The sequence below is a fragment of the Balaenoptera acutorostrata genome, chromosome 2 (genome assembly GCF_949987535.1).
Source record: "Balaenoptera acutorostrata chromosome 2, mBalAcu1.1, whole genome shotgun sequence".
NCBI classification, from domain to species: Eukaryota; Metazoa; Chordata; class Mammalia; order Artiodactyla; family Balaenopteridae; genus Balaenoptera; species Balaenoptera acutorostrata.
In genome coordinates, this window is record NC_080065.1 from 133,574,586 (window position 1) to 133,601,260 (window position 26,675).

Sequence of the window (26,675 nt, forward strand, 5' to 3'; positions counted from 1 at the left end):
CACATCTACACGTGGAACTGCTCCTACAGAACACCTACTGAACACTGGCAGAAGACGTCAGACCTCCCAAAAGGCAAGAAAATCCCCACGTACTTGGGTAGGGTGAAAGAAAAAAGAAATAACAGAGACAAAAGAATAGGGACGGGACCTGCGCCAGTGAGAGGGAGCCGTGAAGGAGGAAAGGTTTCCACACACTAGGAAGCCCCTTCGTGGGCAGAGACTGCGGGTGGCAGAGGGGGGAAGCTTCGGAGCCACGGAGGAGAGCGCAGCAACAGGGGTGCAGAGGGCAAAGCAGACAGATTCCCGCACGAAGGATCGGTGCTGAGTAGCACTCACCAGCCCGAGAGGCTTGTCTGCTCAGCCGCCGGGGCGGGCGGGGCTGGGAGCTGAGGCTCGGGCTTCGGTGCTAGCCGGGAGGGAGTCCGGGAAAAAGTCTGCAGCTGCCGAAGAGGCAAGAGACTTTTTCTTGCCGCTTTGTTTCGCGGTGCGCGAGGAGAGGGGATTCAGAGCGCCACCTTGGCGAACTCCAGGGACGGGCGTGGGCCGCGGCTATCAGCGCGGACCCCAGAGGCGGGCGCGAGCTGCAGCTAACAGCGTGGAACCCAGAGACAGGCGTGAGCCGTGGTTATCAGCGCGGACCCCAGAGACGGGCACGAGCCGCGGTTATCAGCGCGGACCCCAGAGACGGGCAGGAGAAGACACTGGGGCTGCTGCTGCCGCCACCAAGGGGCCTGTGTGCGAGAGCAGGTCACTCTCCACGCCGCCCCTCCCGGGAGCCTGTGCAGCTCGCCGCTGCCGGGCTCCCGTGGTCCGGGGACAACTTCCCCGGGAGAACGCACGGCGCGCCTCAGGCTGCTGCAACGTCACGCCGGCCTCTGCCACCGCAGGCTTGCCCCACATCCATACTCCTCCCTCCCCCCGGCCTGGGTGAGCCAGAGCCCCCGAAGCAGCTGCTCCTTTAACCCTGTTCTGTCTGGGTGGGGAACAGACGTCCTCAGGCGACCTACATGCAGAGGCGGGTCCAAATCCAAAGCTGAACCCCGGGAGCTGTACGAACAAAGAAGGGAAAGAGAAATCTCTCCCAGCAGCCTCAGAAGCAGCTCCACAAACAACATGATGTGCCTGCATCTGTGGAATACCTGAATAGACAACGAATCATCCCAAATTCAAGAGGTGGACTTTGGGAGCAGGATATATTAATTTTTCCCCTTTTCCTTTTTTTGTGAGTGGATATGTGTATGCTTCTCGGTGAGATTTTGTCTGTATAGCTTTGCTTTCACCATTAGTCCTAGGGTTAGGCCCGTCTTTTTTTTTTTTTTTTTTTTTTTTACTTAAAAAAATTTTTTTTTCCTAATAAATGATTTCCTAATAATTTTTTCCTTATTTTCTATTTTTAGAAATTAAAAAAAATTTTTTGGGGCTTCCCTGGTGGCGCAGTGGTTGAGAGTCTGCCTGCTAATGCAGGGGACACGGGTTCGAGCCCTGGCCTGGGAAGATCCCACGTGCCGCGGAGCAGCTGGGCCCGTGAGCCACAGCTACTGAGCCTGCGCGTCTGGAGCCTGTGCTCCGCAGCGAGAGAGGCCATGGTGGTGAGAGGCCCGCGCACCGCGAGGAAGAGTGGCCCCCGCTCGCCGCAACTGGAGGAAGCCCTCGCACAGAAACGAAGACCCAATGCAGCCAAAAATAAAATAATAGAAAAAAAAATTTTTTTAATAAGTTTTTTCATATTTTTTATTTAAAAAAATTTTTTTCTTAATAAATTTTTTTCTTAATAATTTTTTTCTTATTTTTATTATAAAAAATTAATAAATCTATCTTTAAAAATTAAAAAAAATTTTTTCTGAATACATTTACTCAATAATTTTTTTTCTTATTTTTTATTATAATAGCTTTATTTTATTTTATTTTATCCTCTTTCTTTCTTTCTTTCTATTTTTTTCTCCCTTATACTCTGAGCTGTGTAGATGAAAGGCTCTTGGTGCTCCAGCCAGGCATCAGGGCTGTGCCTCTGAGGTGGGAGAGCCAACTTCAGGACACTGGTCCACAAGAGACCTCCCAGCTCCACGTAATACCAAATGGTGAAAATCTCTCAGAGATCTCCATCTCAACATCAAGACCCAGCTTCACTCAACGACCAGCAAACTACAGTGCTGGACACCCTATGCCAAACAACTAGCAAGACAGGAATACAGCCCCATCCATTAGCAGAGAGGCTGCCTAAAATCATAATAAAGCCACAGACACCCCAAAACACACCACCAGATGTGGATGTGCCCACCAGAAAGACAAGATCCAACCTCATCCACCAGAACACAGGCACTAGTCCCCTCCACCAGGAAGCCTACACAACCCACTGAACCAACCTTAGCCACTGGGGACAGATACCAAAAACAACGGGAACTACGAACCTGCAGCCTGTGAAAAGGAGACCCCAAACACAGTAAGATAAGCAAAATGAGAAGACCAAAAAACACACAGCAGGTGAAGAAGCAGGGTCAAAACACACCAGACCTAACAAATGAAGAGGAAATAGGCAATCTACCTGAAAAAGAATTCAGAATAATGATAGTAAAGATGATCCAAAATCTTGGAAATAGAATAGACAAAATGCAAGAAACATTTAACAAGGATGTAGAAGAACTAAAGAGGAACCAAGCAACGATGAAAAACACAATAAATGAAATTAAAAATACTCTAGACGGGATCAATAGCAGAATAACTGAGGCAGAAGAACGGATAAGTGACCTGGAAGATAAAATAGTGGAAATAACTACTGCAGAGCAGAACAAAGAAAAAAGAATGAAAAGAACTGAGGACAGTCTCAGAGACCTCTGGGACAACATTAAACGCACCAACATTCGAATTATAGGGGTCCCAGAAGAAGAAGAGAAAAAGAAAGGGACTGAGAAAATATTTGAAGAGATTATAGTTGAAAACTTCCCTAATATGGGAAAGGAAATAGTTAATCAAGTCCTGGAAGCACAGAGAGTCCCATACAGGATAAATCCAAGGAGAAACACGCCAAGACACATATTAATCAAACTATCAAAAATTAAATATAAAGAAAACATATTAAAAGCAGCAAGGGAAAAACAACAAATAACACACAAGAGAATCCCCATAAGGTTAACAGCTCACCTTTCAGCAGAAACTCTGCAAGCCAGAAGGGAGTGGCAGGATATACTTAAAGTGATGAAGGAGAAAAACCTACAACCAAGGTTACTCTACCCAGCAAGGATCTCATTCAGATTTGATGGAGAAATTAAAACCTTTACAGACAAGCAAAAGCTGAGAGAGTTCAGCACCACCAAACCAGCTTTACAACAAATGCTAAAGGAACTTCTCTAGGCAAGAAACACAAGAGAAGGAAAAGACCTACAATAACAAACCCAAAACATTTAAGAAAATGGGAATAGGAACATACATATCAATAATTACCTTAAATGTAAATGGATTAAATGCTCCCACCAAAAGACACAGACTGGCTGAATGGATACAAAAACAAGACCCATATATATGCTGTCTACAAGAGACCCACTTCAGACCTAGGGACACATACAGACTGAAAGTGAGGGGATGGAAAAAGATATTCCATGCAAATGGAAATCAAAAGAAAGCTGGAGTAGCAATTCTCATATCAGACAAAATAGACTTTAAAATAAAGACTATTACAAGAGACAAAGAAGGACACTATATAATGATCAAGGGATTGATCCAAGAAGAAGGTATAACAATTGTAAATATTTATGCACCCAACATAGGAGCACCTCAATACATAAGGCAAATACTAACAGCCATAAAAGGGGAAATTGACAGTAACACAATCATAGTAGGGGACTTTAACACCCCACTTTCACCAATGGACAGATCATCCAAAATGAAAATAAATAAGGAAACACAAGCTTTAAATGATACATTAAACAAGATGGACTTAATTGATATTTATAGGACATTTCACCCAAAAACAACAGAATACACATTTTTCTCATGTGCTCATGGAACATTCTCCAGGATAGATCAAATCTTGGGTCACAAATGAAGCCTTGGTAAATTTAAGAAAATTGAAATCGTATCAAGTATCTTTTCCGACCACAACGCTATGAGACTAGATATCAATTACAGGAAAAGATCTGTAAAAAATACAAACACATGGAGGCTACACAATACACTACTTAATAACGAAGTGATCATTGAAGAAATCAAAGGGGAAATCAAAAAATACCTAGAAACAAATGACAATGGAGACACGACGACCCAAAACCTATGGGATGCAGCAAAAGCAGTTCTAAGAGGGAAGTTTATAGCAATACAAGCCTACATCAAGAAACAGGAAACATCTCAAATAAACAACCTAACCTTGCACCTAAAGCAATTAGAGAAAGAAGAACAAAAAAACGCCAAAGCTAGCAGAAGGAAAGAAATCATAAAGATTAGATCAGAAATAAATGAAAAAGAAATGAAGGAAACAATAGCAAAAATCAATGAAACTAAAAGCTGGTTCTTCGAGAAGATAAACAAAATTGACAAACCATTAGCCAGACTCATCAAGAGAAAAAGGGAGAAGACTCAAATCAATAGAATTAGAAATGAAACAGGAGAAGTAACCACTGACACTGCAGAAATACAAACGATCACGAGAGATTACTACAAGCAACTCTACGCCAATAAAATGGACAACTTGGAAGAAATGGACAGATTCTTAGAAATGCACAACCTACCAAGACTGAACCAGGAAGAAATAGAAAATATGAACAGACCAATCACAAGCACTGAAATTGAAACTGTGATTAAAAATCTTCCAACAAACAAAAGCCCAGGACCAGATGGCTTCACTGGCGAATTCTATCAAACATTTAGAGAAGAGCTAACACCTATCCTTCTCAAACTCTTCCAAAATATTGCAGAGGGAGGAACACTCCCCAACTCATTCTATGAGGCCACCATCACCCTGATACCAAAACCAGACAAAGATGTCACAAAGAAAGAAAACTACAGGCCAATATCAATGATGAACATAGATGCAAAAATCCTCAACAAAATACTAGCAAACAGAATCCAACAGCACATTAAAAGGATTATACACCATGATCAAGTGGGGTTTATTCCAGGAATGCAAGGATTCTTCAATATACGCAAATCAATCAACGTGATACATCATATTAACAAACTGAAGGAGAAAAACGATATGATCATCTCAATAGATGCAGAGAAAGCTTTCGACAAAATTCAACACCCATTTATGATAAAAGCCCTGCAGAAAGTAGGCATAGAGGGAACTTTCCTCAACATAATAAAGGCCATATATGACAAACCCACAGCCAACATTGTCCTCAATAGTGAAAAACTGAAACCATTTCCACTAAGATCAGGAACAAGACAAGGTTGCCCACTCTCACCACTATTATTCAACATAGTTTTGGAAGTGTTAGCCACAGCAATCAGAGAAGAAAAAGAAATAAAAGGAATCCAAATCGGAAAAGAAGAAGTAAAGCTGTCACTGTTTGCAGATGACATGATACTATACATAGAGAATCCTAAAACTGCCACCAGAAAACTACTAGAGCTAATCAATGAATTTGGTAAAGTAGCAGGATACAAAATTAATGCACAGAAATCTCTTGCATTCCTATTTACTAATGATGAAAAATCTGAAAGTGAAATTAAGAAAACACTCCCATTTACCATTGCAACAAAAAGAATAAAATATCTAGGAATAAACCTACCTAAGGAGACAAAAGACCTGTATGCAGAAAATTATAGGACACTGATGAAAGAAATTAAAGACGATACAAATAGATGGAGAGATATACCATGTTCTTGGATTGGAAGAATCAACATTGTGAAAATGACTCTACTACCCAAAGCAATCTACAGATTCAATGCAATCCCTATCAAACTACCACAGGCATTTTTCACAGAACTAGAACAAAAAATTTCACAATTTGTATGGAGACACAAGACCCCGAATAGCCAAAGCAATCTTGAGAACGAAAAATGGAGCTGGAGGAATCAGGCTACCTGACTTCAGACTATATTACAAAGCTACAGTAATCAAGACAGTTTGGTACTGGCACAAAAACAGAAATATAGATCAATGGAACAGGATAGAAAGCCCAGAGATAAACCCACGCACATATGGTCACCTTATCTTTGATAAAGGAGGCAAGCATATACAGTGGAGAAAAGACAGTCTCTTCAATAAGTGGTGCTGGGAAAATTGGACAGCTACATGTAAAAGTATGAAACTAGAACACTCCCTGACACCATACACAAAAATAAACTCAAAATGGATTAAAGACCTAAATGTAAGGCCAGACACTATCAAACTCTTAGAGGAAAACATAGGCAGAACACTCTATGACATAAATCGCAGCAAGATCCTTTTTGACCCAGCTCCTAGAGAAATGGAAATAAAAACACAAATAAACAAATGGGACCTAATGAAACTTCAAAGCTTTTGCACAGCAAAGGAAACCATAAACAAGACCAAAAGACAACCCTCAGAATGGGAGAAAATATTTGCAAATGAAGCAACGGACAAAGGATTAATCTCCAAGATTTACAAGCAGCTCATGCAGCTCAATAACAAAAAAACAAACAACCCAATCCAAAAATGGGCAGAAGACCTAAACAGACATTTCTCCAAAGAAGATATACGGATGGCCAACAGACACATGAAAGAATGCTCAACATCACTAATCATTAGAGAAATGCAAATCAAAACTACAATGAGGTATCATCTCACACCGGTCAGAATGGCCATCATCAAAAAATCTAGAAACAATAAATGCTGGAGAGGGTGTGGAGAAAAGGGAACACTCTTGCACTGTTGGTGGGAATGTAAATTGATACAGCCACTATGGAGAACAGTATGGAGGTTCCTTAAAAAACTAAAAATAGAACTACCATACGACCCAGCAATCCCACTACTGGGCATATACCCTGAGAAAACCATAATTCAAAAAGAGTCATGTACCAAAATGTTCATTGCAGCTCTATTTACAATAGCCAAGACATGGAAGCAACCTAAGTGTCCATCATCGGATGAATGGATAAAGAAGATGTGGCACATATATACAATGGAATATTACTCAGCCATAAAAAGAAATGAAATGGAGGTATTTGTAATGAGGTGGATAGAGTTAGAGTCTGTCATACAGAGTGAAGTAAGTCAGAAAGAGAAAAACAAATACAGTATGCTAACATATATATATGGAATCTAAGGAAAAAAAAAAAAAGGACATGAAGAACCTAGTGGCAAGATGGGAATAAAGACACAGACCTACTAAAGAATGGACTTGAGGATATGGGGAGGGGGAGGGGTGAGATGTGACAGGGTGAGAGAGTGGCATGGACATATATACACTACCAAATGTAAAATAGATAGCTAGTGGGAAGCAGCCGCATAGCACAGGGAGATCAGCTCGGTGCTTTGTGACCACCTAGAGGGGTGGGATAGGGAGGGTGGGAGGGAGGGAGATGCAAGAGGGAAGAGATATGGGAACATATGTATATGTATAACTGATTCACTTTGTTTTAAAGCAGAAACTAACACACCATTGTAAAGCAATTATACTTCAATAAAGATGTTAAAAAAAAAAAAAAAAAAAAAACAATTTTGATTATGTATCCAGTCTTCTCTGTAGTCACTACAATGATTTGTCTGTAGAGGAATTTTGACCATGCCAAGAGCTTAGCTCAAGACCACACTGCATTAAGCCCCATTTGACACTACAGTTATTTGTTTGGTCATACAAGTCCCAGTATTGTCCCTAAAAGGAACTCAAATGCCATAGAAAACAGTGTGCACTTCTGTAGGTAACAGGAAGTCAGCAAAAGCTTTCAAGTAAGTGAAAGGCACACATTGGTATGCCTTTTGGAAAGGTGGATTTAGCTGCTTCAGGAAGAGGTATTAAAGTGACTGAAAGCTAGAGGTGAGGCCCAAATCCATGGTCCAGGCAGGATATGGTGAAGGCCCAAATCTGGAAAGTCCCAGTGGACTAGGCAGATCCAGGAAGATAAAATCGGTAGGATTTTTTGATATTATACTAGGTAAGACAATGACATGGGTCAAAATAACCTCAAGGTTTGTAACTCAAGTGGTCCAATAGTGGCTAGAATTCTAATGCTGGGGGAGAAGCACTCTTAAGGGTGAGAATGGGCAATAAGGAGTTCCATTAAGCAAAGCTGAATTTAGAACGCTTATTAGGTATCCTCCATTTCAGGTATAAAGTGAGCAAGGAAAATAACCTATCATGGAAATCACAACAATGGTAGAAGTATTCATGGCAAGGAAGGGGATCATATGAGAGATGTTGCAGAGATTCAAAGGGACACATTGAAAACTTTCCACAATTTCATTCCCAGGGTCACAAGATTCATTTTTATTCGAACTTGTTATACTCAACAAAGAAGCTGACAGTGGAACCTATTAGCTGAGCCCAGGGACTCCCAGGGCTTATGCTACTAAACTTCCTCTACTTACAAATATCAAAATGATGCCAGGGACAAAGGCTTCCCCTTCTGAAAGGAAACCTAAGAGCCAGCTTTCTCCCTCTGCCGTCCAGATGGCATTATACATGTCGATTAGAAATATTCAGGAAGTGTTTTCCTCTTTGTAACCAAGAGAAATATTTTCCTTCTTTGGAGCCTGCTCCCACTTTCTCTCTTAAATGGAATCTGATGTGTTTTTTTCCCAAATTATCCATGACCGGTCCCTTGCACTGTTTGTGCTCTTGGTAGATACTCTGCAGTGGGCAGATAGGGATGGGGCTCAGTGACGTACAATTTCTCTGCTGGTTTCCTTAGAAATGCCCCAGCAGGCTTCCAGCTCCCCTACAAACCTGCTTCTGAGTCAGCTTGCTTTCAGCTACAGTCCAGGCTCTGCCAGAACATCACTTTTAAAATAATAATTACTCTTTTTCCTTCATGGCACTTTACAGTTTATAAAGATCTTTCATAGTCTTTACTTCATTTTGCCTCCACAGTACAATCTTACAGAGAAAATATTAATATAACCATTTTACGGGTAAAGAAATCGAGGATCACAAAAGTTTAGTGACTTGCCTAGATTGCATAGCAATAAGTCAACAGAAGGGTATGAGGCTTGGAAACAGGGCCTCATGGAGTTTGTTCACCTTGGGCAACAGTGGTCACTGAGTCACAGTCAGATTTTCCCATGCAGTCTGAAGACTTCAGATAGGGGTTATTCCAGCCCATGATAAAATAAGGAGCGGATCTTTCCTCTGAATTAAGATATGTTCCAGATTTACTGGCAATGTCTAGTTCATGGACAGTAATGATAAAAGGCTTCTTAATTCAGCCACCAGCTTGTGTCCCAGGCAGCATTAGTGGTCAAAATACAACAGTTTCTTTAGTGCTCATCACATAATAAGAATTGTACTATGGTCTCATCACAGGTGTGCTCCTACAGTTACTCAATGTGTAAACTTAATTTTGCTTTAACTGTTTATTCACACTGTTACGGCAGTTTGTCAGGTGTAACACTGAATTGAATGGTTTATTGAAATAACGTAGAGTTGGTAGAACATGTTTTGAATAACTGGTACAGCTCAGTACCCAGCTGGCATCTAAGAAAGGATGCATGTTTGCTGGCATATGGCTGCGTGCATATAGGAGGAGCAGAAGAGAGCAATAAAAGGCTCTCCCCTAGGAGCTCCCCAATGCGGATGGGTGATGAATTTACACAGTACAAACTATGGATGCTTCTACAGACTCTCTGAGGCACTGGTACCTGGGATTAGTGTTTACATTGCAATTATTGCTGACTTGTTTAGAGCTCTTTTGAATCTCTTGATCCCCTGAGGGAAGCTCTAAACTTTTAGTGTTTTGAATGTAAGCCACATACACAAAAACCTGAAAACTGCTGTTCTAACGTCTGTTTCTGGAAAAAAATCAAAATTAATATTTAAGATATTCGATTGTAAAAAGTCCTTAAAATGTCATCAGAAAAAATTAAATGGCCATTGAGTTAAATTACACATCCAAATTTAGACTCTATCTGCAAAAAGATACACCATTTACCCCACCTGACTCACTGGCAGGAGTCTCACTACCTCACAAGACAGTCTGATTTTTCTACCACATAGTACCCTATTTCTTACAATTATTCTAGAGTATTTTTCAGGGTCAGTATCACTGTGGCCTGCAGGTCACAGATTTCCTCTTATTTTTGTGGACAGAGGATCACAAGCCTCTGCCTGGATCCTTCCAGAAACAAAAATGTCCACCACCTCCTGAAGTAGAACATTCTTAATATTTTCCTTTGTGTTGATTAATATTCTGCCTTCTTATAGCTTCCAGGAGAGGCAATTAAGCAAAAAACATAAAGTCTCCGGTTTTGAAGTCAGATAACCTAAATTTAATTGCCAGCTGTGCCACTTCCTGGTTCTGCAACTTGGGATGAATTGCTTAATACTTTGGAGTGGCAATATCCCAATCTATAAATAAGGAAGAATAAAAACAATAACACCCACCTCTTGTGACTGTGATAAGGATTAATTGAAATACTGCATGTAATATTCTTATGGCACAATGCTTGGCACGTCGTAGTTATTTAATTAACTGTAGCTACTATTAGTGTTTTACACCTTGTTCTTACTGAGCTTGGTCTTATGGAGGCTTGTGAAATAGATCAGTAAGCTCTTCCACATGTAAGTTTTCTCCTATATTTGAAAACTGTTCCCAGTGACACCCTTGTTTTCTCTTAGGGTAACTCATCTTAAGTAACACTGCAAAGTAAACACAAACCATTTCTGTCCCCCAAAAAGTTAATTAAAAGATAACAATGCTCACCACTGACAGTCTGGAGAATAAGACTTGGCTTAAGAAGAAGCCTATGAGAGATGTATAATGGGGTGACAGGACATAGCAGTGAAGAGAACATCTAATCAGGATTCCTGATATGAATGGATTATACTTGCTCTGTGCTCTTGGGCAAGTCATTTGACTACTTCAATATCTTAAGTTGCAGAAAAGAAGGCATGAGATAAGGGTCACGATACTGATGTGGGAATTAAGGAGATACATATGCAAAATTGCTATCAGGAGAACTGAGTTCAGCACATAATAGGCATTCAGCTGGTATTGGTTGATTTTATTACTAAGCCCCAGATATTCTAGCACCCAACAGTATTCTCAGTCTAGATAGTTGGGTATAGCTTTTCAGCTCACAAGTGTGATAGCTTCTTTAACTAGTCCCTACTTCTAGTCCATCCCTGGAAGTCTGGTTCTAACCATGTGCTCAGAATCCAGCAGCAGAATATAAAGAGAATAATAATTATGAATCAAAAATCTATGGAAAGTGGTTGAAACAATATTTAGAGGAGAGCTCATAACTTTACTTGTCTTCATTCCTTAAAAAATAAAGGAAAATCAACTAAATTATCACCTTATTATATAAGATGAGGAAATGAGTAAAAAAGAGAGGATAAGAAAATGTAAATGTGATAAAATGAACAACAAATTAGTTTAATAATAAATAAAATATAAAGAAGTGATTGATATAACCAAAGATAACTTGTTGGAAAAGACTAACAAATGGCCAAAAAACAGCAAGTCTAATTTGAAAACTAATATAATGAGAAATGGGCAGGAAATAGAGTATCCAGGATAATAGGAAAAAATTATCAGGAAACATTTTGCACAGTTAAATGCTAATTATTTTAAATTCTATCTGAAATAAATTATTTTCTCAAAAGCAAGGGAATTATCACTTACTGAGTACTGACTTGGTACCCAGTCACAGCACTGAGTGCTTTATGTGCATTCTTTCCTTTTGTTGCTGTGATAACCCCATGAGATAAATATTTGTCCTCCTTTTAAGAACAAGAACTGAAGCTTTGAGAGATGAAGCTGTATACTCAAGGTCACCCAGCTACTAAGAGATGTAGTTGGAATTCAAATTCAGATCTGTAAGGCCTATACTATTTATACTTTTCCACATTTTCATCCTAATAATGTAAAACGTCAAAATAGTCACAATAAGGAAGAGGAAGCTTGAATATCTAGTAACTAAATATGTTGAAAAATTGTTCACACACTACACACACATAACTGGATATACTTGTTTTGATCAAAACTTCTCCAAACTTTCAAATAGCAAATAGTAACCTAACTACCTATTTCATTCCCCAAAAAAGAAAATAAGAACAAACTACCTAAACGACTATAAAAGAACAGGTTTTATTCCTAATAGTGATTAGGGTATACACATACACACATACCAATGGTGAGCTTTCCCCTTATAGATGTAAACTTTTCAATAAAAAAAGCAAATTGAATAAAGTGATAAATTATTACATGCTAGAAGATGTCAGCAGAATACAGGCATGCTAGAAGAATACAACAAAAGGGAAATATATTCTACTTAATGTTTTCATTTCAAAAGCTTCGTCACACAAAAAAAATCACATTGATAGAAGCAATAAGTCATTTGACAGAACCTAAGACCCATTCCTGATTTTTGGATGGTTTAAAAATAGTAAAGGGCAGCATGACAACATGACAAGCTCCACAGACTTGCTCTCCAATGAAACTGGTGAAGATTATAAAAAAACAAAAACAACCATTTAAAGTCTCTGGAAATGGTCCCAAGGAAACACAGCAAATGGAATTTACTCAAGAAAATCTATTAAAGTTTGGTAATAATAGCAAGTCTGGTATTTCAACTGAGACATACTCTGTCCTTCTCCCTCTGAAATCAGTGAGATGGAAACTCTGCTCCAGACTGGTACAGATAGAAAAACGGGTCTCCCTCTCCCGCAGCTCCCAGTCAAAGGGCTATCTTCCCAGGAGGAGCAGAATGTTAGCACTTTTCATCTTGCCCCTAGCTACCTGCTGGTGAGGCTAAGTTCCAGGCAAATGCCACTGAGAGGTGGGAGTGCTCTTCCTCCACTCACCCTCCACCTGTGGTGTGAAGGCTCTACCTTGGGTATGCTGTCTCTGAGAATATTGGAGCCCCAACAGCCCTTGCCCTAAGGTAGTGGTGCCATGCAGGAGAGGCAAGCTGAGACGACTGGGGCTACTGCTCCCACCTCCACCAGAAGTTCAGCTCCTAAAGTGGTGGTATCACTTGGAGAGAAATGGTTCATTATCCCCACCCTCAGCTCCAGAACCCTCTCAGATATTTTGCCTGAGGGAAGAAGCAGGCCATAAGGTAGATAGATCCTAATCTCTTCCCAAAGGAACTGACTTCACTTGGAATAGAATGTAGAGAAGTTCAAGCCTAAGGACACTCTCAAGAACAGTGAAAGTTGTGGTTGAAGGCAATTGGGAGGAGATTGGTAGATTCACTGGATTTATAGCCTGAACTGTAAACCAGCTAGTTATCCAAGAGAACCAGGGAAAGGCACAGCTGGGAGGAGATATTTAGGGTCAGAACAAATCACAAACACTGACCTTGGGTACTGTTCCTTCAAAAGAGACTAAATTTTCATCTGTGGAGCAATTTATTCTCCAGGGCTTTTTTTTTTTTTTAAATGGAGTAACCAACCTGCAGTTAATGGACTTTAACAGTTGGTTGTGGACAGGGAAAAAGATGGTCAAAGAGAGCACTACCAAAACCTTTGTCAGCCCAAAACGACAGTAGACATATACAAGGCTGCACCCCCTAAGAAGCAATATCAGATGCTTAACACTATGCAGGAGGGAAACAGACTTCACTAAAATAATCCATCCAGTCACTAAGCAAACAGCAATGAAAAGCAACAAGGGAGAAGGCAGTACTGAGTTGCTACAATACACTACCTACAATATCCAGTTTCCAACAAAACTGCAAAGACATGCAAAGAAACAGAGAAGTATGAAATATACACTGAGGAAAAAAGCAGATAGAATAAACTGCCTGTGAGACAACCAAGTGTTAGATTTAACAGACAAGGCATTCAAAGTAGCCATCAAAAATATGTTCAAAGAACTAAAGAAAACCATGATTAAAGAAGTAAAATATGATGACAATGTTGCATTGACTAGAGAATATTAGTAAAGAGATAGACATTATTAAAAAAAAGAATTAAATGGAAATTCTGGAGTTGAGAGTGTAATAGTGGAAATGAAAAATTCACTAGAGATGTTCAACAGCAGATCTGAACTGACAGAAGAAAGAATTGGCATACGTGAAGAGTTCTATAGAGATTATACAATCCAAAGAACACAGAGAAAAAAGAATGAAAGAAAAAAAAAGAACAATGTCAGTGGTATTTCTGTACGTTTGCAATGAACAATCTAAAAATGAAATTAAGAAAACAATTCCACTTACACTAGCATCTAAAGAATAAAATACTTAAAAATAAGTTTAACAAAAGACATGCAAACTTATATTCTGAAAATTATAAAACAATATTGAAAGAAATGTTAAAGGGCTTAAATAAATGGCAAACATCGCATGTTCACTATCAGAAGACTTAATATTTTAAGCTGGCAATACTCCCCAAATTTAGCTACAGATGGAACACAATTCCTCTCAGAATAACCACTTGACTTCTTTGTAGAAACTGGCATGCTGATTCTAAAATTCTTATGGAATTGCAATAGACTCAGAATATTCACAGCCATATTAAAAAAGAAGAACAAAGTAGGAGGAATTAAAACTTCACAATTTTAAAACTTACTAAAAGACAATGATAATTAAGGCAGTATAGTACTAGCATAAGGATAGACATATAGATCAGTGGAATAAAACTGAAAGTCAAGAATAATTCATGTGTCTGTGGTCAACTGATTTTAGGCAAGGATACCAAGACCATTCAATTCAGGAAAGACTAGTCTTTTTTTTTTAACAAATAGCGCTGGGACAACTGAATAGCCCCATGCAGAAGAATAAAGTTGGACCCCTACCTCACATCACATACAAAAATTAACTCAAAATGGATTAAAGGCTTAAATCTAAAAGCTAAATCTACAAAATTCTTAGAAAAAAACATAGGGGTAAATCTTTACAAACTCAGATTTGGAAATGGATTCTTAAATATGACATCAAAATCATGAGCAACAAAAGAAAAAATAGGTAACCTGGAGTTCTGCAAAATTAAAAGCTTCTGTGTTGCAAAAGACACTATCAAGAAAGTGAAAAGACAATCCATAGAATGGGAGAAAATATTTGCAAATCATATATCTGATTAGGAACTTGTATCTAGAAAATATAAAGAAGTCTTTCAACTTAATAACAATAAGACGAATAACCCAATTTAAAAATGGGCAAAGGACTTGAACAGACATTTCTCCAAGGAAGATATACAAATGGCCAATAACCACATGAAAAGATACTTGACAGAATTAGTCATCAGAGAAATGCAAATCAAAACCACAATGAAATTCCACTTCACCCCTAATAAAAAGGCTAAGATAAGAAAGTCAGATAATACAGGTGTTGGTGAGAATATGGCGAAATTGGAACCCTCATATACTGCTGGTGGGAATGTATAATGGTGCCACTTTGGAAAGCAGTCTGATAGTTCCTCAAACAATTAATCATAGAGTTACCTTATGACCCAGCAATTCTACTCCTAGGTATATAACCGAGAGAGTGAAAACATATGTCCACACAAAAGCTTGTACACAAAAGTTTGTAGCAGGGCTATTTATAATAGCCAAAAGGTGGAAGCAACCCAAATATCCATCAATTGGTGAATGGATAAATAAAAATGTGGTATACCCATACAAAGAATAGTGTTAGGCCACACACAAAATAATGAAGTACTTATATATGTTACAACATGGATGAACCTTAAAAACTTGGTGAGTGAAAGAAGTCAGTCACAAAAGACCACATATTATATGATGTCTTTAATATGAAATTTCTGGAATTGGCAAATCTATGAAGACACAAAATAGTGGTTGCCCAAGTCTGGGGTGAACAGAGGGGGTAGAAGGTGCTGGTAGCTAAAGGGTATGGGGATTGTTTTTGAGGTGATGAAATTGTTCTAAAATTAACTGTGGTGATGTGTGCACATATTTGTGAATATACTAAAAGAACATCTGTATCAGTTTTCTAGGGCTGCCATAACAAAATATCACAGAATGAATGAATTAAACAACAGAAATGTATTATCTCACAGTCTAGAGGCTATAAGCTCACAAACAAGGTGCTGGCAAGATTGGTCTCCTCCCAGACCTCTCTCCTTGGCTGGCAGATGGCCACCCTCTTGCTGCTTTTTCCTCATATGGTCATCCTTCTGTGCATCTGCACTTCTGGTGTCTCTTCTTTTTTATAAAGACACCAGCCATATTGAATTAGGATCCTACCCTAATGGTCTCATTTTAAACTATTGTCTCTTTGAAGACCTTATCTCCAAATATGGTTACATTCTGAGGTCTTGCAAGTTGGGGCTTCAACATATAAATTTTGAAGGGACATAATTCTTCCACAATATCAAACTGTACACTTTAAAGGAATGATTGTGTGATTTGTGAATTATATCTTTAAAAAGCTGTTTTAAAATAGTGTAAGAATGCTCTCTTAACATGATAAAATCTTTTGACAAAGCCAAAATTATACTTATTAGAGAAACATCAGTCATTCTCCTTAAAAGCAAAACCCTGATATTACAGAACATTTGGGATGAAAGTTAGAATGAATGGATAGCAGATGGGATAAGAGAAAAAAAGCATAGTTATAAACTCTTGGAGAAAAAGAAAAATGTAAGAAAGGCGATGACCTCCCCATGACACTACACCTGGCCCTGCGGTGTGTCACATTTAATCATAATATTGATTCATTCACTTATCCAATTCTTTCAGCAGCTACTATGTGCTAGGCACTCTTCTAGGTATGTGGCACACATTAGTAAACAAAATGAAGATCCCTGCTTTCACAGAGCTTCTAGCAAGGAGCAGGAATATAGACAACAAACTGAGACATAAGTAAATAAATTCAGTAGGTTAGAAGGTTATAACTGCTATTGAAAAAGTAAAAGGCTATTGAAAAATTACAATTAACAGAATGAAGGGACCTAAAAATGATGAGAAGAGGCAGGAGGGGGGCAGGTTGAGAGGAGGGTAAGGGTGTTGACCATAAAATTATTTAGAAGGGTGTTACATTCCAATGCAACAGCCCTTGTGGAGACCCTAAGGTAAGAGTGGGTCTGAGACGCTTGACAAAGAGCAAGAAGACCAACACGTCTGGAAAGATGCACACAAAGCAAAGAGTTGTAAGAGACTAGATCAGAAGGTAATGAGAGTCAGAAAGTGCAGTGCCTTGAAGGGCATTGTAAGGACTTGAGCTTTTACACGAAGTAAGTTGAGGAAACATTGCAAGGTTGTGAGCAGAGAAATGACAAGATCTTCATTGTATTTTAGAAGGAGCCTTCTGGTTGCTATTAAGACTAGAATGTAAGGAGACGAGAGTAGAAACAAGAGGACTTTGAGGGGCTACTGCATGCAAAAGTAACAATGACTGGATATAGATTTTGTTTTTAAAATAGTAGTGTTTACTGTACATATGGAGAAGATGAGGGGATAGAGTAGAAGAAGGATGGTATGAGAGTTGAATCACCATCTTCTATAACAAGGAGTCAAGTACATAATATCTAAAATTAATAAATAAAGAAAAGCAGTAAAGGTGAGCATTTAGAAATATTTAGTTAAAATAAGAGATAACTAAAAATAGTTTGAAATGATTGCTACTAGAGAGAGAAACTGGGGAGGAGGGACAAGGGACGGCTGGTTTTTTTTTTTTAATTAATTAATTAATTAATTTATTTATTTATTTATGGCTGTGGTGGGTCTTCGTTTCTGTGGGAGGGCTTTCCCTAGTGGTGGCAAGCGGGGGCCACTCTTCATCGCGGTGCGCGGGCCTCTCACTATCGCGGCCTCTCTTGCTGCAGAGCACAGGCTCCAGACGCGCAAGCTCAGTAATTGTGGCTCACGGGCCCAGCTGCTCCGCGGCATGTGGGATCTTCCCAGACCAGGGCTCGAACCCGTGTCCCCTGCATTGGCAGGCAGATTCTCAACCACTGCGCCACCAGGGAAGTCCGGCTGTTTCTTATTGTGAGACTTTCGCTTCATATTTTTACCTTATGAATGTATTACTTTGATAATTTTTTTAAGAAAGGGCCAGAACAAGGTTGGCATTTAACTTCACAATTAATGTTGGATTGGAGAATTGTGCAATTGTAATGGTTAGAAAGGAAGAAAAGAAATCAAACTGTTGGGAAAGTATATGTAAAATATCATTATTTGCAGATGGCAGAATGCCTAGTTGAAATAAGAGTCAACTAAAATATTTCAGTAACGTGATCAGACAAGGAGGCTTTTTTTTTAACTTTCTGGCTAGAATGTCTTGTTTAATAACTGTTTCTCTTAAGTGGACTAGAATTGCCTTTACTACTAGTTCAGGCTAAATTCAGCACTCAACTATAGTGACTAAGATCCTAGAGACTTGCTCTTTTTAATTCTTAAAAACTAAATGACCATTCAGCTTTATCTGTGGTTTAATAGTATTTACTGCTCTGAGTTCCTTTGGGAAGAAAAAGACATCGTATTCTTTCCTCCCGGATATTTTTGGTTTAGAAGCAATAGCTGAGCAGACCAGCAAGCAGTTCAAGCACATGCTATGCTCCAGTCAAAAGCCAAGGGCAGGTCACTACCGATGGCTTTTAATATTCACTTCCCCTACTCTGGAAAGGAGAGTAGAAAGTGGTTTCACCTGAGTTCTGGTCAACAAGTCATGCATTCACCCATCCATCCGTCCACTTATTCATTCATCTACTTATTCAAATCCTTACTGAGCATGAGCAAGCTAGGCCTCGAGATTTACGTTACTCCCAGATGTCAGTAGGCTTGCGTGAACAACACATTTAAAGGACAATTACAGTACATTGCAGAAGGACTAAGAGACAGGTTTGCCCAGAGTGCTCAGAGAGGCATGTGTTAGCAGGGGTGGAAAGTGTTGGGAAGAGGGAGTGATAGAGAGGCAGGAAAGGAAGTGAATTGTATTGGTTGAGTTAAAGTGATAGGACAGTTGAGCAATTGTAAAGGAGGGAAAGGGCAAAGTATAGTGCTCTGGAGGAGCTACAGAGAGAGAGAGAGAGAGTGTGTGTGTGTGTGTGTGTGTGTGTGTTGTTCAGTGGTCCTAACCTCAAATGGCCATAGGAGCCAGAGGTAATGTGAATTAGTGGAGTTGGTTGGGTCCTGGGAAAGACAAGAGAGAGTAGTGAGACTGTAGCAAACTGCGGAGGGCATGCTGCACTCAAAAAGATCAACCCCACCCCCAGCTCCAGTGACTGATACTAGGCAGGACCTAGTATTCCTACAAATTTTCATTTTTCAACAGAAATACAAGTCTGTGTTGAGATGCATGTATGAAATTGTTAGTAAATTTGAATGTCTAAAATTGTAATAACAAAATCTACTGTGCCCTCTTCTCTCCCCCCACCCCCAAACCTATGGCTGATTTCAACCTGAGAGCTATTAGTGCACTCCCTCTGGTATACTGGCTGAGTTGTTCTGCTGTATGCCACATTAAACACACCACTGAGGTTGTTCTAAGCCTCAGTTTCCACATCTGTAATAATAATAGTACTTAATCTAATTTATTTAAATCAAAGGTTTTACAAGAACTAAATGAGGAAGCATGTACAGCTAGACCCTACTGAAAATGCTGCTTTGTAATAAAGTTGTCTTTGATGTATTTTTATTAAAATATACTGCATATCCATATAAATCATTACAGTAACTTACATAGAATGGATCATTATAATGCACTCTATATGCACACATTTGTTCACCACCAATTGAGAGCTCAAGAACGGGCTGCATGGAAAGTATTGATCAAGATGTATAGTTTACTCTGCTGTTAATTTCCTTTGTGCCATTTATTTTGCATTCTGGCAAGCAATGTTGACCCATAACAGCTGACCAAGATTGCACAGGTAACAGGGCTGAGCACTCCTAAGGGTAACAAAGGACAGGTGTCAATCTACATTCTGAAATGCAAGTGTAACAGCAGCCCCAGTAGGCTTCAAGGAAATGGCTGCAGGAGAGAGAGACCTTCAAGATGGCAGAGGAGTAAGATGTGGAGATCACATACCTCCCCACAAACACATCAGAAATACATCTAAATGTGGAACAACTCCTACGGAACACCTACTGAACGCTGGCAGAAGACCTCAGACTTCCCAAAAGGCAAGAAAATCCCCACATACCTGGGTAGGGCAAAAGAAAAAAAGAGACAAAGGAATAGGGATGGGTCCTGCGCCTCTGGGAGGGAGCTATGAAGGAGGAAAAGTTTCCACACACTAGGAAGCCCCTTCACTGGCAGAGACGGGGGGTGCGCAGGGGGGAAGCTTCAGAGCCACAGAGGAGAGCGCAGCAACAAGGGTGCAGAAGGCAAAGCAGAGAGGCTCCTGCACAGAGGATCAGAGCCGACCAGCACTCACCAGCCCGAGAGGCTTGTCTGCTCACCTGCTGGGGCGGAAGCTGAGGCTCAGGCTTCAGAGGTCAGATCCCAGGGAGAGGACTGGGGTTGGCTGCGTGAACACAGCTTGAAGGGGGCTAGTGCGCCACAGCTAGCCAGGAGGGAGACCGGGAAAAAGTCTGGAACTGCCTAAGGGGCAAGAGACCATTGTTTCTGGGTGCGTGAGGAGAGGGGCTCCCTGCTCTGTGTGCCCACAGATGGCAGAGCACCACCTAAGCAAGCTCCAGAGATGGCTGTGAGCCATGACTATCATCTTGGACCTCAGAGACGGTCATGGACCGCTATTGCTGCCGCCACTGCCAACAGGGTCCTGTGTGCAAATGCAGGCTCCCCCAAGGAGCCTGTGCAGCACACGACTGCCAGGGTCCCGTGATCCAGGGCCAACTTCTTCAGGAGAAAACACAGCACGCCTCAGGCTGTTGCAACTACATGTCAGACTCCGCTGCCACAGGCACTCCCTGCATCCCACTTCTGACTACTGTACCCCTCCCTCTCCTCGGCCTGGGTGAGCAAGAGAGCCCTAATCAGCTGCTGCTTTAACCCCTCCCGTCTGGGTGGGGAACAGATGCCCTCAGGCGACCTACAAGCAGAGGCGGGGCCAAAACCAAAGCTGAACCCCAGGAGCTGTGTGAACAAAGAAGAGAAAGGGAAATTTCTCCCAGCAGCCTCAGGAGCAGCGGATTAAATCCCCACAGTCAACTTGATGTACCCTGCATCTGTGGAATACCTGAATAGACAATGAGTGCTCCCAAAATTGAGGCTGTGGACTTTGGGAGCAACTGAAGACTTAGGGTTTGCTTTCTGCATTTGATTTGTTTTTGGTTTTATGTTTATGTTAGTTTAGTTTTTAATGTTTGTTTTCATTTGTGGGTTTGTTTATTGGTTTCATTGCTCTCTTCCTTTTTTTGTTCTTTTTTCCTCTTTTTGTGAGTGTGTGTGTGTATGTTTCTTTATGTGATATTTGTGTGTTTAGTTTTGCTTTTACCATTTGTCTTGGGGTTCTGTCTGTTCCTTTTGTTTTGTGAGTGTGTGTGTATATGTTTCTTTGTGTGATTTTGTCTGTTTAGTTGTGCTTTTACTATTTGTTTTGGGTTTCTGTCTGTTCGTTTTGTTTGTTTGTTTGTTTTCTTCCTTTTCTTTCATGCCATGCAGCTGGGAGGGTCTTGGTGCTCCGGCCGGGTTTCGGGCCTGAGCCTCCGAAGTGTGAAAGCCGAGGGCAGGATGTTGGACCACCAGAGACCTCCTGACCCCATGTAACATTAATCGGCAAGAGCTCTCCCAGAGATCTCTCTCTCAACCCTAAGACCCAGCTCCACCCAGCGGCCAGCAACCTCCTGTGCTGGACAGCCCATGCCAAACAACGAGCAAGACAGGAACACAACACCACCCATTAGCAGACAGGCTGACTAAAGTGATACTAAGTTCACAGACACCCCAAAACACAACACCAGATGTGGCCCTGCCCACCAGAGTGACAAGATGCAGCTTTATCCACCAGAACACAGGCACCAGTCCCCTCCACCAGGAAGCTTACGTAAGCCATTGTACCAACCTCACCCACTGGGGGCAGAAACCAGAAAAAAAAGGAACTACAAACCTGCAGCCTGCAAAAAGGAGACCCCAAACACAGTAAGTTCAACAAAATGAGAAGACAGAGAAATATGCAGCAGATGAAGGAGAAAGGAAAAAACCCAACAGACCAAACAAATGAAGAGGAAATAGGCAGTCTATCTGAAAAAGAATTCAGAGTAATGATAGTAATATGATCCAAAATCTCGGAAATAGAATGGAGAAAATACAAGAAATGTTTAACAAGGACCTAGAAGAGCTAAAGAGCAAACAATGATGAGCAACACAATAAATGAAATTAAAAATACTCTAGAAGGAATCAATAGCAGAATAACTGAGGCAGAAGAACGGATAAGTGACCTGGAAGATAGAATAGTGGAAATAACTATCGCAGAGCAGAATAAAGAAAAAAGAATGAAAAGGATTGAGGACAGTCTCAGAGACTTCTGGACAACATTAAATGCACCAACATTCAAATTATAGGGGTCCCAGAAGAAGAAGAGAAAAAGAAAGGGTCTGAGAGGAGCTTCCCTGGTGACACAGTGGTTAAGAATCCACCTGCCAATGCAGGGGACATGGGTTCAAGCCCTGATCCAGGAAGATCCCACATGCCACAGAGCAACTAAGCCCGTCCACCACAGCTACTGAGCCGGTGATCTAGAGTCCACGAACCACAACTACCGAGCCCATGCGCCGCAACTACTGAAGCCCGCGTGCCTACAGCCCATGCTCCGCAACAAGAGAAGCCATCGCAATGAGAAGCCCATGTACCGCAACGAACAGTAGCCCCCACTCGCTGCAACTGGAGAAAGCCTGTGCACAGTATCGAAGACCCAACGCAGCCAAAAATAAAGTAAAACTAAAAATAAATAAGTTTATTAAAAAAAAAAGAAAGGGTGTGAGAAAATATTTGAAGAGATTACAGTCGAAAACTCCCCTGACATGGGAAAGAAAATAGTCAATCAAGTCCAGGAAGCACAGAGAGTCCCATACAGGATAAATCCAAGGAGAAACATGCCAAGACACATATTAATCAAACTATCAAAAATTAAATACAAAGAAAAAATATTAAAAGCGGCAAGGGAAAAGCAACAAATAACATACAAGGGAATCTCCATAAAGTTGACAGCTGATCTTTCAGCAGAAACTCTGCAAGCCAGAAGGGAGTGGCAGGACACATTTAAACTGATGAAAGAGAAAAACCTACAACCAAGATTACTCTACCCAGCAAGGATCTCATTCAGATTCGATGGAGAAATTAAAAGCTTTACAGACAAGCAAAATCTAAGAGAATTCAGCACCACGAAACCAGCTTTACAACAAATGTCAAGGGAACTTCTCTAGGTGGGGAACACAAGAGAAGGAAAAGACCTACAAAAACACCCCGAAAACAATTAAGAAAATGGTAATAGAACATACATATTAAGATTACCTTAAATGTAAATGGATTAAATGCTCCAACCAAAAGACATAGACTGGCTGAATGGATACAGAAACAAGACCAATATATATGCTGTCGACAAGAGACCCACTTCAAACCAAGGACACATACAGACTGAAAATGAGGGGATGGAAAAAGATTTTCCATGCAATGGAAATCAAAACAAAGCTGGAGTAGCAATACTCATATCAGACAAAACAGACTTTAAAATAAAGACTATTACAAGAGACAAAGAAGGACACTAAATAATGATCAAGGGATCAATCCAAGAAGAAGATATAACAAGTGTAAATATTTATGTACCCAACATAGGAGCACCTCAGTACATAAGGCAAATGCTAACAGCCATAAAAGGGGAAGTCGACAGTAACACAATCATAGTAGGGGACTTTAACACCCCACTTTCACCAATGGGCAGATCATCCAAAATGAAAATAAATAAGGAAACACAAGCTTTAAATGATACATTAAACAAGATGGACTTAATTGATATTTATAGGACATTCCATCCAAAAACAACAGAATACACTTTCTTCTCAAGTGCTCATGGAACATTCTCCAGGATAGATCATATCTTGGGTCACAAATCAAGCCTTGGTAAATTTAAGAGAACTGAAATCATATCAAGTATCTTTTCTGACCACAACGCTATGAGACTAGATATCAATTATAGGAAAAAAACTGTAAAAAATACAAACACATGGAGGCTAAACAATACGCTACTTAATAACCAAGAGATCAATGAAGAAATCAAAGAAGATATCAAAAAATACTTAAAAACAAATGACAATGAAAACATGATGACCCAAAACCTATGGGATGCAGCAAAAGCAGTTCTAAGAGGGAAGTTTATAGCACTACAATCCTACCTCAAGAAACAAGAAAAACCTCAAATAAACAACCTAAACTTACATCTAAAGCAATTAGAGAAAGAAGAACAAAAAAACCCCCAAAGTTAGCAGAAGGAAAGACATCATAAAGATCAGATCAGAAATAAATGAAAAAGAAATAAAGGAAACAATAGCAAAGATCAATAAAACTAAAAGCTGGTTCTTTGAGAAGATAAACAAAATTGATACACCATTAGCCAGACTCATCAAGAAAAGAAGGGAGAAGACTCAAATCAATAGAATTAGAAATGAAAATGGGGAAGTAACAACTGACACTGCAGAAATACAAAGGATCATGAGAGATTATTACAAGCAACCATATGCCAATAAAATGGACAACCTGGAGGAAATGGACAAATTCTTAGAAAAGCACAACCTTCCGAGACTGAACCAGGAAGAAATAGAAAATATAAACAGACCAATCACAAGTAATGAAATAGAAACTGCAATTAAAAATCTTCCAACAAACAAAAGCCTAGGACCAGATGGCTTCCCAGGTGAATTCTATCAAACATTTAGAGAAGAGCAAACACCTATCCTTCTCAAACTCTTCCAAAATATAGCAGAGGGTGGAACACTCTCAAATTCATTCTATGAGGCCACCATCACCCTGATACCAAAACCAGACAAAGACGTTACAAAAAAAGAATACTACACACCAATATCACTGATGAACATAGATGCAAAAATCCTCAGCAAAATACTAGCAAACAGAATCCAACAGCACATTATAAGGATCATACACCATGATCAAGTGGGCCTTATCCCAGGAATGCAAGGATTCTTCAATATACGCAAATCAATCAATGTGATACACCATATTAACAAATTGAAGGATAAAAACCATATGATCATCTCAATAGATACAGAAAAACCTTTTGACAATATTCAACACCCATTTATGGTAAAAAAAACTCTCCAGAAAGTAGGCATAGAGGGAACCTACCTCAACATAATGAAAGCCATATATGACAAACCCACAGCCAACATCATTTTCAATGGTGAAAAACTGAAACCATTTCCTCAAAGATCGGGAACAAGACAAGGATGCCCATTCTCACCACTATTATTCAACATAGTTTTGGAAGTTTTAGCCACAGCAATCAGAGAAGAAAAAGAAATAATAGGAATACAAATTGGAAAAGAAGAAGTAAAGCTGTCACTGTCTGCAGATGACATGATATTATACATAGAGAATCCTAAAGATGCTACCAGAAAACTACTAGAGCTAATCAATGAATTTGGTAAAGTAGCAGGATACAAAATTAATGCACAGAAATCTCTTGCATTCCTATACACTAACAATTAAAACTCTTAAAGAGAAATTAAGGACACACTCCCATTTACCACTGCAACAAAAAGAATAAAATACCTAGGAATAAACCTACCTAAGGAGACAAAAGACCTCTATGCAAAAAACTGTAAGACACTGATGAAAGAATTCGAAGACAATACATACAGATGGAGAGATATACCATGTTCTTGGATTGGAAGAATCAACATGGTGAAAATGACTCTACTACCCAAAGCAATCTACAGATTCAATGCAATCCCTATCAAACTATCACTGGCATTTTTCACAGAACTAGAACAAAAAATTTCACAATTTGTATGGAAACACAAAAGACCCCAAATAGCCAAATCAATCTTGAGTAAGAAAAACAGAGCTGAAGGAATCAGGCTCCTTGACTTCAGACTATACTACAAAGCTACAGTAATCAAGACAGTGTGGTACCGGCACAAAAACAGAACTACAGATCAATGGAACAGGATAGAAAGCCAAGAGATAAATCCATGCACATATGGGCACCTTATCTTTGACAAAGGAAGCAACAATATACAATGGAGAAGAGACAGCCTCTTCAATAAGTAGTGCTGGGAAAACTGGACAGCTACCTGTAAAAGAATCAAATTAGAACACTTCCTAACACCATACACAAAAATAAACTCAAAATGCATTAAAGACCTAAATGTAAGGTCACATACTCTAAAACTCTTAGGGGAAAACACAGGCAGAACACTCTATGACATAAATCACAGCAAGATCCTTTTTGACCCACCTCCTAGAGAAATGGAAATAAGAACAAAAATAAACAAATGGGACCTAATGAAACTTAAAAGCTTTTGCACAGCAAAGGAAACCATAAACAAGATGAAAAGACAACCCACAGAATGAAAATATTTGCAAACAAAGCAACTGACAAAGGAGAGAATATTTGCAAACGAAGCAACTGACAGAGGATTAATCTCTAAAATATACAAGCAGCTCATGCAGCTGAATATCAAAAAAAGACACAACCCAATCCAAAAATGGGTGGAAGACCTAAATAGACATTTCTCC

At 39.8% G+C, this 26,675-nt stretch overlaps 1 protein-coding gene across 2 annotated transcripts in view; it reads right to left on the minus strand.

Moving 5' to 3' along the window:
- HTR4 (5-hydroxytryptamine receptor 4) overlaps positions 1 to 26,675 on the minus strand; it is a 307,370-nt gene that overhangs the window by 202,758 nt on the left and 77,937 nt on the right. The gene's annotated exons all lie outside the window — the stretch shown is intronic.